This window comes from Pseudophryne corroboree, chromosome 4, assembly GCF_028390025.1.
Source record: "Pseudophryne corroboree isolate aPseCor3 chromosome 4, aPseCor3.hap2, whole genome shotgun sequence".
In the NCBI taxonomy this organism is placed as follows: Eukaryota; Metazoa; Chordata; class Amphibia; order Anura; family Myobatrachidae; genus Pseudophryne; species Pseudophryne corroboree.
In genome coordinates, this window is record NC_086447.1 from 277,427,557 (window position 1) to 277,439,660 (window position 12,104).

The following is a 12,104-nucleotide window of genomic DNA, read 5'->3' on the forward strand; positions in this document are numbered from 1 at the left end:
CTAAACTACAATGGGGAAAACTACAGGGGGGCATTACTACTGGTGGCTAAACTACAAGCAGGCAAACTACTGGGGGCATTACTACTGGGAGGCTAAACTAAAGGGGGGGTAAACTACTGGGGTCATAACTGCAGGGGCATTACCACTGGGGGCATAACTACTAGGGTGCTTAATGACTGGGGGTATTACTACAGGCAACATTACTACTGGGGGCAATACGGGCATTGCATAAGGGGACCACTACTATGGGGTCTATATAAGGGGCACTACCAGTACAATGGACTGCCTACAACTGTGGGCATTGTATAAGAAGCGCTACTGTGGTGGGCATTATGTGTATTACGGGGTGCTACTACTGTGGGCATTATTACGCTGCCCCCTGCCCCTCACACACTGCCCCCTGTACTCAGCACCTCACACACTGCCCTCTGCACCTTGACCCTCACACGCTGCCCCCTGTCCCTCAAACGCTGCCCCCTGCACACTGCACCATGCACCGAAGCCGCACGCAAATGTACTTGCCCCTTCCATGGTGCCCCCCCCCCCCCCTATCATTTTCTTCTGGATCTGCCCCTGGTCGGAATGACCCCCTTAGTTCCTTTGATACAGGAAAAGTGGCTGAGGATTTTTTCTTTATATTAAAGTAAGATTCCTCACACTCCTCTGTCACCTTATCAGGGATATTTAGGACTTCTCTGATAGAATCTCTGAGAGCCTCTACGCCCTACGACAGAGTACTTTTCCCTACCTCTCTTTCCACCTCACCTTCCTCCATTTCTGACCCTTAATTATCAGAGTCAGAATGCAGTATCTGGGCCTAAGTACGATTTTGTGGACAAATGGTAGAGGACTGAGACGCTGGACTGAATTCTGAGTCCTTTTGCATAAACTCAGCCATAGACTGTCTTAAGTATTGCGTCTCTTTCTCATTACGAGATAATTTAGTAGAGATGTAGGAAATCATCCCCCTAATGCAGTCCAGCCATGTTGGCTCTGCCCCACTAGCCTGAGAAGGGATACTACACTTAGTACACACCAGTGAACCCCCTGGAGAAGAGGAACACTGTGCCTTACATGAAACACACTCTTTGCCTGACATACTGCAGCAGTGACAGCACACACACAGGAAAAGGTTAAATGCACAATTAACCCACAAAGACCCCTTCCCCAGAGACACAGAGAGAGGATAGAACCAGCACACATGCGCTTTTCGCTAAAGCCAAGCTTAGCCGGGTCGCAGACTAAGTACATAGATTAGGGACTTAGTACACTATTATATTGCCCCCCCCCCCCCCCCGCAATGACCCCCTGGTACCGCTGAGGTAATCTGAAGGCTCTCCGGAAGAGCTGCGCGTCCCTGTCAGTCAGCGTCTGCGTCAGCTGCAGTAGGGTAAAATGGTGCCTGTGAGCTGCTGGATCCGCTCATAGTGAAGCCCCGTCCCTTCAATGGCGCGCGGTCTACCCACTCTTCTTTATACTGGCTTTATGTGTCTGGATGCATAAAATGGAGAAAGTCCCCTTTTAAGCCTGTACTGCCAGTCTGGGTACTGTGTACACTGCAGTGTTCTAAGTCTAGAGACTCCGTCCGCCCCATATGGGAGCTGTGCGTCTCCATATCCTCTTGCCGCCACAATGACCGGCGACCCGCTAACCGGGACGCCGGCTTAGTACTAACCACTCTTCTTTCTTCTGGCTCTGTTAGGAGTGGCGACGTGCTGCAGGAATGTACGCTTGCCGTGGTGGGGCTTGTGAATAATTAACTCAGGAGCTAGCGTCCTGTCAGCGGGGAACGGAACCATTAACCCTTAGTGGGGTTGGGCCGTCCCCCCCCCTAAGTACCACGAAGCAGGCAGGCTGGTGCCATCCAGTCCTTTAAAAATAAATGCAGAAAACTCTTCAGGAGCTTCCAGAGATGTGACCGTCTCCTTCGAGCACATTTTCTAAACTGAGTCTAGTAGGAGGGGCATAGAGGGAGGAGCCAGCACACATTATCAAACTTCTATAGTGCCTATGGCTCCAAGTGGACCCGTCTATACCCCATGGTACTAAATGGATTCCCAGTATCCCCTAGAACATAAGAGAAAAGTTGGATGACTTTGAAGCTTGTGAGTTGAGGTGAATTCATGATTGCATCCATTTTCCCAGGACTAATCGGGAGACTAGAGCCAGAAACAATTTATTCCAGGAAGGGTAATTAATGTAGTACAGAGATGTATTTGTCAAATGTATCATATTGATTGTGAACTCTACAGTGTTAGATGGTTAGCAGATTTAAGGAATTAATTTTTCTGATGATCTATTGTGGTGCTCAGCGGTAGTTGGAAAGGCTCGGCAGCGCCTGCTTTTCTTAAGAATACTCAGAGCACTTAGTTTACCTAGGTCGATTCTGGTGGATTTTTACTGCTGTGTATTCGAAAATCTTTTAACATACGCTTTTACGGTATAGTGTGAGAATTCCAAATGTTCGGACCGTAGGCCATTAGCTAAGGAGGTTAAATCTGCTGAAACAACTATTGGCCAATCCTTGCCTAAAATGGAGGAAATTTTTGCTAAAAGTTATCTATTACAAACTAACAAGATCATTGCTGATCCTACAGAAAAAAAGAGGAAAATGCAGATGCATACTCTATAGCAGGCATTCCCAACCACGGTCCTCAAGGCACACCAACAGTGCAGGTTTTAGTGATATCCAGGCTGCAGTACAGATGGTTAAATCAAAATAACTGAGCTACTAATTAAGTCACCTGTGCTGAAGCCTGGATATTACTGATACCTGCACTGTTGGTGTGCCTTGAGGACCGTGGTTGGGAATGCCTGCTCTATAGTATTAAACACTGCTAATCAGAATAATTATATCAGGATTTTAATACCTACCGGTAAATCCTTTTCTCCTAGTCCGTAGAGGATGCTGGGGTCCACTTTAGTACCATGGGGTATAGACGGTTCCGCAGGGTGAACTGGCTCCTCCCTCCATGCCCCTCCTCCAGACCTCAGTTATAGGAACTGTGCCCAGGGAGACGGACATTTCGAGGAAATGATTTACTTATTATTTTAATGGTGAGATTCATACCAGCTCATACCTCAACCATGCCGCTCACATGGCATTCAACATAACACATGCCAACGGGCATGAACAATTGCAGCAACAACCGTAACACAACATCTGTGTAACTACAAACGTAACAACTGCAGGAAAAGTACACACTGGGTCGGGCGCCCAGCATCCTCTACGGACTAGGAGAAAAGGATTTACCGGTAGGTATTAAAATCCTGTTTTCTCATACGTCATATGGGGTTATACCAAAGCTCCAGTACGGGCGGGAGAGTGCGGATGACCCTGCAACAACAATTGACCAACTCGAGGTCCTCATCGGCCAAGGTGTCAAACTTGTAACACTTTGCAAACGTGTTTGCCCCTAACCAAGTAGCTGCTCTGCAAAGTTGTAATGCCAAGAACCCCGGGCAGCCGCCCAGGATGCGCCCACCTTTCTAGTAGAATGGGCATTTACCGACTTCGGTATTGGCAATCCTGCCGTGGAATGAGCGTGCTGAATCGTCCCTCTGATCCAGCGCGCAATGGTCTGCTTAGAAGCAGGACACCCAGTCTTGTTGGAAGCATACAGGACAAACAGAGCCTCTGTTTTCCATACCCAAGCTGTTCTTGTGACAACATTTTTTAAAGCTTTAACCACATCAAGAGACTTTGACGCAATGAAGGTGTCAGTAGCCACTGGCACCACAATAGGTTGGTTCATATGGAAAGACGAAACCACCTTTGGAAGAAATTGTTGGCGAGTTCTCAACTCTGCTCTATCTTCATGGAAGATCAGGTAAGGGATCTTGTGGGACAAGGCCCCCAACTCAGACATCCGCCTTGCAGATGCCAAGGCCAATAACACGACCACTTTCCAAGTGAGAAACTTCAATTCTATCTCCTTCAGTGGTTCAAAACAATCTTATTGCAGGAACTGCAACACCACATTAAGGTCCCAAGGTGCCATCGGGGGCACAAATGGAGGTTGGATGTGCAGCACTCCTTTCACGAACTTCTGAACTTCTGGAAGGGAGGCCAAATGTCTTTGAAAGAAAATTGATAAGGCCAAAATCTGGACCTTGATTGAACCCAATCGTAGACCCGCATCCACACCAGCCTGCAGAAAATGGAGAAAATGTCCTAGTTGAAACCCTTCCGTTGGAGCCTTCTTGGATTCACACCAAGACCCATATTTTCTCCAAATACGGTGGCAATGCTTAGACGTTATTCCTTTCCTGGCCTGAATAAGTGTGGGAATGACTTCTTTTGGAATACCCTTTCGGGCTAGGATCCGGCGCTCAACAGCCATGCCGTCAAACGTAGCCGCGGTAAGTCTTGATATACGCACGGCCCCTGCTGTAGCAGGTCCTCGCGAGGAGGAAGAGGCCGAGGATCTTCCATGAGCAACTCCTGAAGATCTGGATACCAAGCCCTCCTTGGCCAATCTGGGGCAATGAGGATCGCTCAAACCCTTGTTCTCCGTATGATTTTGAGAACTTTTGGTATCAGTGGAAGTGGAGGGAAGACATATACCGACCGAAACACCCACTGGGTCACCAGTGCATCCACTGCTATTGCTTGAGGGTCTCTCGACCTGGAACAATATCTCTGAAGCTTCTTGTTGAGACGAGATGCCATCATGTCTACTTGAGGAACTCCCCAAAGACTTGTCACCTCTGCGAAGACTTCTTGGTGGAGGCCACACTGTCCTGGATGGAGATCGTGTCTGCTGAGGAAGTCTGCTTCCCAGTTGTCCACTCCCGGAATGAAAATTGCCGACAGAGCTCTTGCATGTCTTTATGCCCAGAGGATGATCTTTGTCACCTCTGCCATTGCTGCTCTGCTTTTCATTCCGCCCTGACGGTTTATGTACGTGACTGCTGTTACATTGTCCGACTGGATCTGCGCGGGTTGGTCTTGTAGAAGATGCACCGCTTGTAGAAGGCCGTTGTAAATGGCTCTCAATTCCAGCACGTTTATGTGAAGACAGATTTCCTGACTTGACCACTTTCCTTGGAAGCTTTTTCCCTGTGTGACTGCTCCCCATCCTCGGAGACTTGCATCCGTGGTTACTAGGACCCAGTCCTGAATCCCGAACCTGCGTCCCTCTAATAGGTGAGAACTGTGTAGCCACCACAGGAGCGAAATCCTGGCTTTGGAGGACAGGATTATCTTCTGGTGCATGTGCAGGTGGGATCCGGACCACTTGTCCAACAGGTCCCACTGGAACGCTCTGGCATGGAATCGGCCAAACTGTATGGCCTCGTAGGCCGCTACCATCTTTCCCAACAACCGAATGCATTGATTGTTGGTTTCAAAATTTGCTTGACCAGTCTCTGGATTTCCAGAGCCTTTTACACTGGAAGAAATACCCTCTGTACTTCTGTGTCCAGTATCATCCCCAGAAAAAACAATCTTGTCGTCGGTTCCAATTGTGACTTTGGAAAATTCATGATCCAACCGTGTCGTTGGAGTACTGACAGGGAGAGTGCAATGTTCTGCACCAACCGTTCCTTGGATCTCGCTTTTATCAGGAGATCGTCCAGGTAAGGAATTATATTGACTCCTTGTTGTCGTAGGAGGAGCATCATCTCTGCCATCACCTTGGTGAATACCCTCTGTGCCATGGAGAGTCCGAACGGCAACTTCTGGAACCGGTAATGGCAATCCTGTACCGCTAATCTCAGATAAGCTTGATGAGGAGGATAAATGGGAACATGTAAGTAAGCATCTTTTCTGTCTACTGACACCATGAAGTCCCCTTCCTCCAGACTGGAAATCACTGCTCTCAGAGATTCCATCTTGAACTTGAATCTTTTCAGGTAAAGATTCAGCGATTTCAGGTTCAAAATTGGTCTGACCGAGCCAGCCGGCTTCAGAACTACAAAGAGGCTTGAATAAAACCCTTTTCCCTGTTGTGACACGGGAACCAGGACAATGACTTGATCCTGACATAATTTTTGAATTGCAGCTGTTACAACTTCTATGTCCAGAAGGGAAGCTGGCAAGGTCGATTTGAAAAATCGGCATGGGGGGACGTCTTGAAACTCCAGTTTGTATCCATGGGACACTATTTGCAAGACCCATAGGTCCAGGACAGATTGACCCCAGACCTGACTGAAAAGTTTCAGACGTGGTCCCTGATAATGCTGAAATAAGTACTCACAGCGCGTACACACCCAGAGATACACCACAAACCCTGAACAGTTATGCAATGCAATGAAAATACGTTTTAAACCTTAGCAGGGCAATGAAGACACGACACCAATTGTGATTTTACCGTTGGGTTCCGACACCACAGTGGATTATTGCTAAAAATAAGAATTTACTTACCGATAATTCTATTTCTCGTAGTCCGTAGTGGATGCTGGGGACTCCGTAAGGACCATGGGGAATAGCGGCTCCACAGGAGACAGGGCACAAAAGTAAAAGCTTTAGGATCAGGTGGTGTGCACTGGCTCCTCCCCCTATGACCCTCCTCCAAGCCTCAGTTAGGATACTGTGCCCGGACGAGCGTACACAATAAGGAAGGATTTTGAATCCCGGGTAAGACTCATACCAGCCACACCAATCACACTGTACAACCTGTGATCTGAACCCAGTTAACAGCATGATAACAGCGGAGCCTCTGAAAAGATGGCTCACAACAATAATAACCCGTTTTAGTTAACAATAACTATGTACAAGTATTGCAGACAATCCGCACTTGGGATGGGTGCCCAGCATCCACTACGGACTACGAGAAATAGAATTATCGGTAAGTAAATTCTTATTTTCTCTGACGTCCTAAGTGGATGCTGGGGACTCCGTAAGGACCATGGGGATTATACCAAAGCTCCCAAACGGGCGGGAGAGTGCGGATGACTCTGCAGCACCGAATGAGAGAACTCCAGGTCCTCCTCAGCCAGGGTATCAAATTTGTAGAATTTTGCAAACGTGTTTGCCCCTGACCAAGTAGCAGCTCGGCAAAGTTGTAAAGCCGAGACCCCTCGGGCAGCCGCCCAAGATGAGCCCACCTACCTTGTGGAATGGGCATTTACATATTTTGGCTGTGGCAGGCCTGCCACAGAATGTGCAAGCTGAATTGTACTACACATCCAACTAGCAATCGTCTGCTTAGAAGCAAGAGCACCCAGTTTGTTGGGTGCATACAGGATAACAGCAAGTCAGTTTTCCTGACTCCAGCCGTCCTGGAAACATATATTTTCAGGGCCCTGACAACATCTAGCAACTTGGAGTCCTCCAAGTCCCTAGTAGCCGCAGGTACCACAATAAGCTGGTTCAGGTGAAACGCTGACACCACCTTAGGGAGAAACTGGGGACGAGTCCGCAGCTCTGCCCTGTCCGAATGGACAATCAGATATGGGCTTTTGTGAGACAAAGCCGCCAATTCTGACACTCGCCTGGCCGAGGCCAGGGCCAACAGCATGGTCACTTTCCATGTGAGATATTTCAAATCCACAGATTTGAGCGGTTTAAACCAATGTGATTTGAGGAATCCCAGAACTACGTTGAGATCCCACAGTGCCACTGGAGGCACAAAAGGGGGTTGTATATGCAGTACTCCCTTGACAAACTTCTGGACTTCAGGAACTGAAGCCAATTCTTTCTGGAAGAAAATCGACAGGGCCGAAATTTGAACCTTAATGGACCCCAATTTGAGGCCCATAGACACTCCTGTTTGCAGGAAATGCAGGAATCGACCGAGTTGAAATTCCTCCGTGGGGCCTTCCTGGCCTCACACCATGCAACATATTTTCGCCAAATGTGGTGATAATGTTGTGCGGTCACCTCCTTCCTGGCTCTGACCAGGGTAGGGATGACCTCTTCCGGAATGCCTTTTTCCCTTAGGATCCGGCGTTCAACCGCCATGCCGTCAAACGCAGCCGCGGTAAGACTTGGAACAGACATGATCCTTGCTGAAGCAAGTCCCTTCTTAGTATCTCTTGAAGTTCCGGGTACCAAGTCCTTCTTGGCCAATCCGGAGCCACGAGTATAGTTCTTACTCCTCTCCGTCTTATAATTCTCAGTACCTTGGGTATGAGAGGCAGAGGAGGGAACACATACACCGACTGGTACACCCACGGTGTTACCAGAGCGTCCCTGCTATTGCCTGAGGGTCTCTTGACCTGGCGCAATACCTGTCCAGTTTTTTGTTCAGACGGGACGCCATCATGTCCACCTTTGGTCTTTCCCAACGGTTCACAATCATGTGGAAGACTTCCAGATGAAGTCCCCACTCTCCCGGGTGGAGGTCGTGCCTGCTGAGGAAGTCTGCTTCCCAGTTGTCCACTCCCGGAATGAACACCGCTGACAGTGTTATCACATGATTTTTCGCCCAGCGAAGAATCCTTGCTGCCATTGCCCTCCTGCTTCTTGTGCCGCCCTGTCTGTTTACGTGGGCGACTGCCGTGATGTTGTCCGACTGGATCAGCACCGGTTGACTTTGAAGCAGAGGTCTTCCTAGGCTCAGAGCATTGTAAATTGCCCTTAGCTCCAGTATATTTATGTGGAGAGAAGTCTCCAGACTTGACCACACTCCTTGGAAATTTCTTCCCTGTGTGACTGCTCCCCAGCCTCTCAGGCTGGCATCCGTGGTCACCAGGACCCAGTCCTGAATGCCGAATCTGCTGCCCTCTAGTAGATGAGCACTCTGCAGCCACCACAGAAGAGACACCCTTGTCCTTGGAGACAGGATTATCCGCTGATGCATCTGAAGATGCGATCCGGACCATTCGTCCAGCAGATCCCACTGAAAAATTCTTGCGTGAAATCTGCCGAATGGAATCGCTTCGCAAGAAGCCACCATTTTTCCCAGGACTCTTGTGCATTGATGCACTGACACTTGGCCTGGTTCTAGGAGGTTCCTAACTAGCTCGGATAACTCCCTGGCTTTCTCCTCCGGGAGAAACACCTTTTTCTGGACTGTGTCCAGAATCATCCCTAGGAACAGCAGACGTGTCGTCGGAATCAGCTGCGATTTTGGAATATTTAGAATCCACCCGTGCTGTCGTAGAACTACTTGAGATAGTGCTACTCCGACCTCCAACTGTTCTCTGGACCTTGCCCTTATCAGGAGATCGTCCAAGTAAGGGATAATTAAGACGCCTTTTCTTTGAAGAAGAATCATCATTTCGGCCATTACCTTGGTAAAGACCCGGGGTGCCGTGGACAATCCAAACGGCAGCGTCTGAAACTGATAGTGACAGTTCTGTACCACAAACCTGAGGTACCCTTGGTGAGAAGGGCAAATTGGGACATGGAGGTAAGCATCCTTGATGTCCAGGGACACCATATAGTCCTCTTCTTCCTGGTTCGCTATCACTGCTCTGAGTGACTCCATCTTGATTTGAACCTTTGTATGTAAGTGTTCAAAGATTTCAGATTTAGAATAGGTCTCACCGAGCCATCTGGCTTCAGTACCACAAATAGTGTGGAATAATACCCCTTTCCTTGTTGTAGGAGGGGTACTTTGATTATCACCTGCTGGGAATACAGCTTGTGAATTGTTTCCAATACTGCCTCCCTGTCGGAGGGAGACGTTGGTAAAGCAGACTTCAGGAACCTGCGAGGGGGAGACGTCTCGAACTTCCAATCTGTACCCCTGGGATACTACTTGTAGGATCCAGGGGTCCACTTGCGAGTGAGCCCACTGCGCGCTGAAACTCTTGAGACGACCCCCCACCGCACCTGAGTCCGCTTGTACGGCCCCAGCGTCATGCTGAGGACTTGGCAGAAGCGGTGGAGGGCTTCTGTTCCTGGGAATGAGCTGCCTGCTGCAGTCTTCTTCCCTTTCCTCTACCCCTGGGCAGATATGACTGGCCTTTTGCCCGCTTGCCCTTATGGGGACGAAAGGACTGAGGCTGAAAAGACGGTGTCTTTTTCTGCTGAGATGTGACTTGGGGTAAAAAAGGTGGATTTTCCAGCTGTTGCCGTGGCCACCAGGTCCGATGGACCGACCCCAAATAACTCCTCCCCTTTATACGGCAATACTTCCATGTGCCGTTTGGAATCTGCATCACCTGACCACTGTCGTGTCCATAAACATCTTCTGGCAGACATGGACATCGCACTTACTCTTGATGCCAGAGTGCAAATATCCCTCTGTGCATCTCGCATATATAGAAATGCATCTTTTAAATGCTCTATAGTCAATAAAATACTGTCCCTGTCAAGGGTATCAATATTTTCAGTCAGGGAATTCGACCAAGCCACCCCAGCGCTGCACATCCAGGCTGAGGCGATCGCTGGTCGCAGTATAACACCAGTATGTGTGTATATACTTTTTAGGATATTTTCCAGCCTCCTATCAGCTGGCTCCTTGAGGGCGGCCGTATCTGGAGACGGTAACGCCACTTGTTTTGATAAGCGTGTGAGCGCCTTATCCACCCTAGGGGGTGTTTCCCAACGCGCCCTAACTTCTGGCCGCATCATCACACACTTCATTTAATTTATCTGATTCAGGAAAAACTACAGGTAGTTTTTTCACACCCCACATAATACCCTTTTTTGTGGTACTTGTAGTATCAGAAATATGTAACACCTCCTTCATTGCCCTTAACATGTAACGTGTGGCCCTAATGGAAAATACGTTTGTTTCTTCACCGTCGACACTGGAGTCAGTGTCCGTGTCTGTGTCTGTGTCGACCGACTGAGGTAATGGGCGTTTTAAAGCCCCTGACGGTGTTTGAGACGCCTGGACAGGTACTAATTGGTTTGCCGGCCGTCTCATGTCGTCAACCGACCTTGCAGCGTGTTGACATTATCACGTAATTCCCTAAATAAGCCATCCATTCCGGTGTCGACTCCCTAGAGAGTGACATCACCATTACAGGCAATTGCTCCGCCTCCTCACCAACATCGTCCTCATACATGTCGACACACACGTACCGACACACAGCACACACACAGGGAATGCTCTGATAGAGAACAGGACCCCACTAGCCCTTTGGGGAGACAGAGGGAGAGTTTGCCAGCACACACCAAAACGCTATAATTATACAGGGACAACCTTATATAAGTGTTTTCCCTTATAGCATCTTAATATATTATAATATCGCCACACAAAATGCCCCCCCTCTCTGTTTTAACCCTGTTTCTGTAGTGCAGTGCAGGGGAGAGCCTGGGAGCCTTCCTAGCAGCGGAGCTGTGTAGGAAAATGGCGCTGTGTGCTGAGGAGAATAGGCCCCGCCCCCTTTTCGGCGGGCTTCTTCTCCCGTTTTTCTGACAACCTGGCAGGGGTTAAATACATCCATATAGCCCCAGAGGCTATATGTGATGTATTTTTAGCCAGCATAGGTACTTTCATTGCTGCCCAGGGCGCCCCCCACAGCGCCCTGCACCCTCAGTGACCGTTGGTGTGAAGTGTGCTGAAAGCAATGGCGCACAGCTGCCGTGCTGTGCGCTACCTTAAGAAGACTGGGAAGTCTTCAGCCGCCGATTTCTGGACCTCTTCTCTCTTCAGCATCTGCAAGGGGGTCGGCGGCGCGGCTCCGGTGACCCATCCAGGCTGTACCTGTGATCGTCCCTCTGGAGCTAGTGTCCAGTAGCCTAAGAAGCCAATCCATCCTGCACGCAGGTGAGTTCACTTCTTCTCCCCTAAGTCCCTCGTTGCAGTGAGCCTGTTGCCAGCAGGACTCACTGAAAATAAAAAACCTAACAAAACTTTTACTCTAAGCAGCTCTTTAGGAGAGCCACCTAGATTGCACCCTTCTCGGCCGGGCACAAAAACCTAACTGAGGCTTGGAGGAGGGTCATAGGGGGAGGAGCCAGTGCACACCACCTGATCCTAAAGCTTTTACTTTTGTGCCCTGTCTCCTTCCCCATGGTCCTTACGGAGTCCCCAGCATCCACTTAGGACGTCAGAGAAAGGGGGGTTACAATACAAACAATACAATATAATATAACAGAGTAAATGGCTACATTCAATGGTACCTACACCAAAATACTCAATATAAGTAGACGGTGGAAGTATACCCGAGCGCCTTCCACTCGCTCTCGCCCACACTGGCCAGTACAACGATACACTGTTGGTAGCGGATCGCAATGTACCCAACTTAGGGCTCCTATC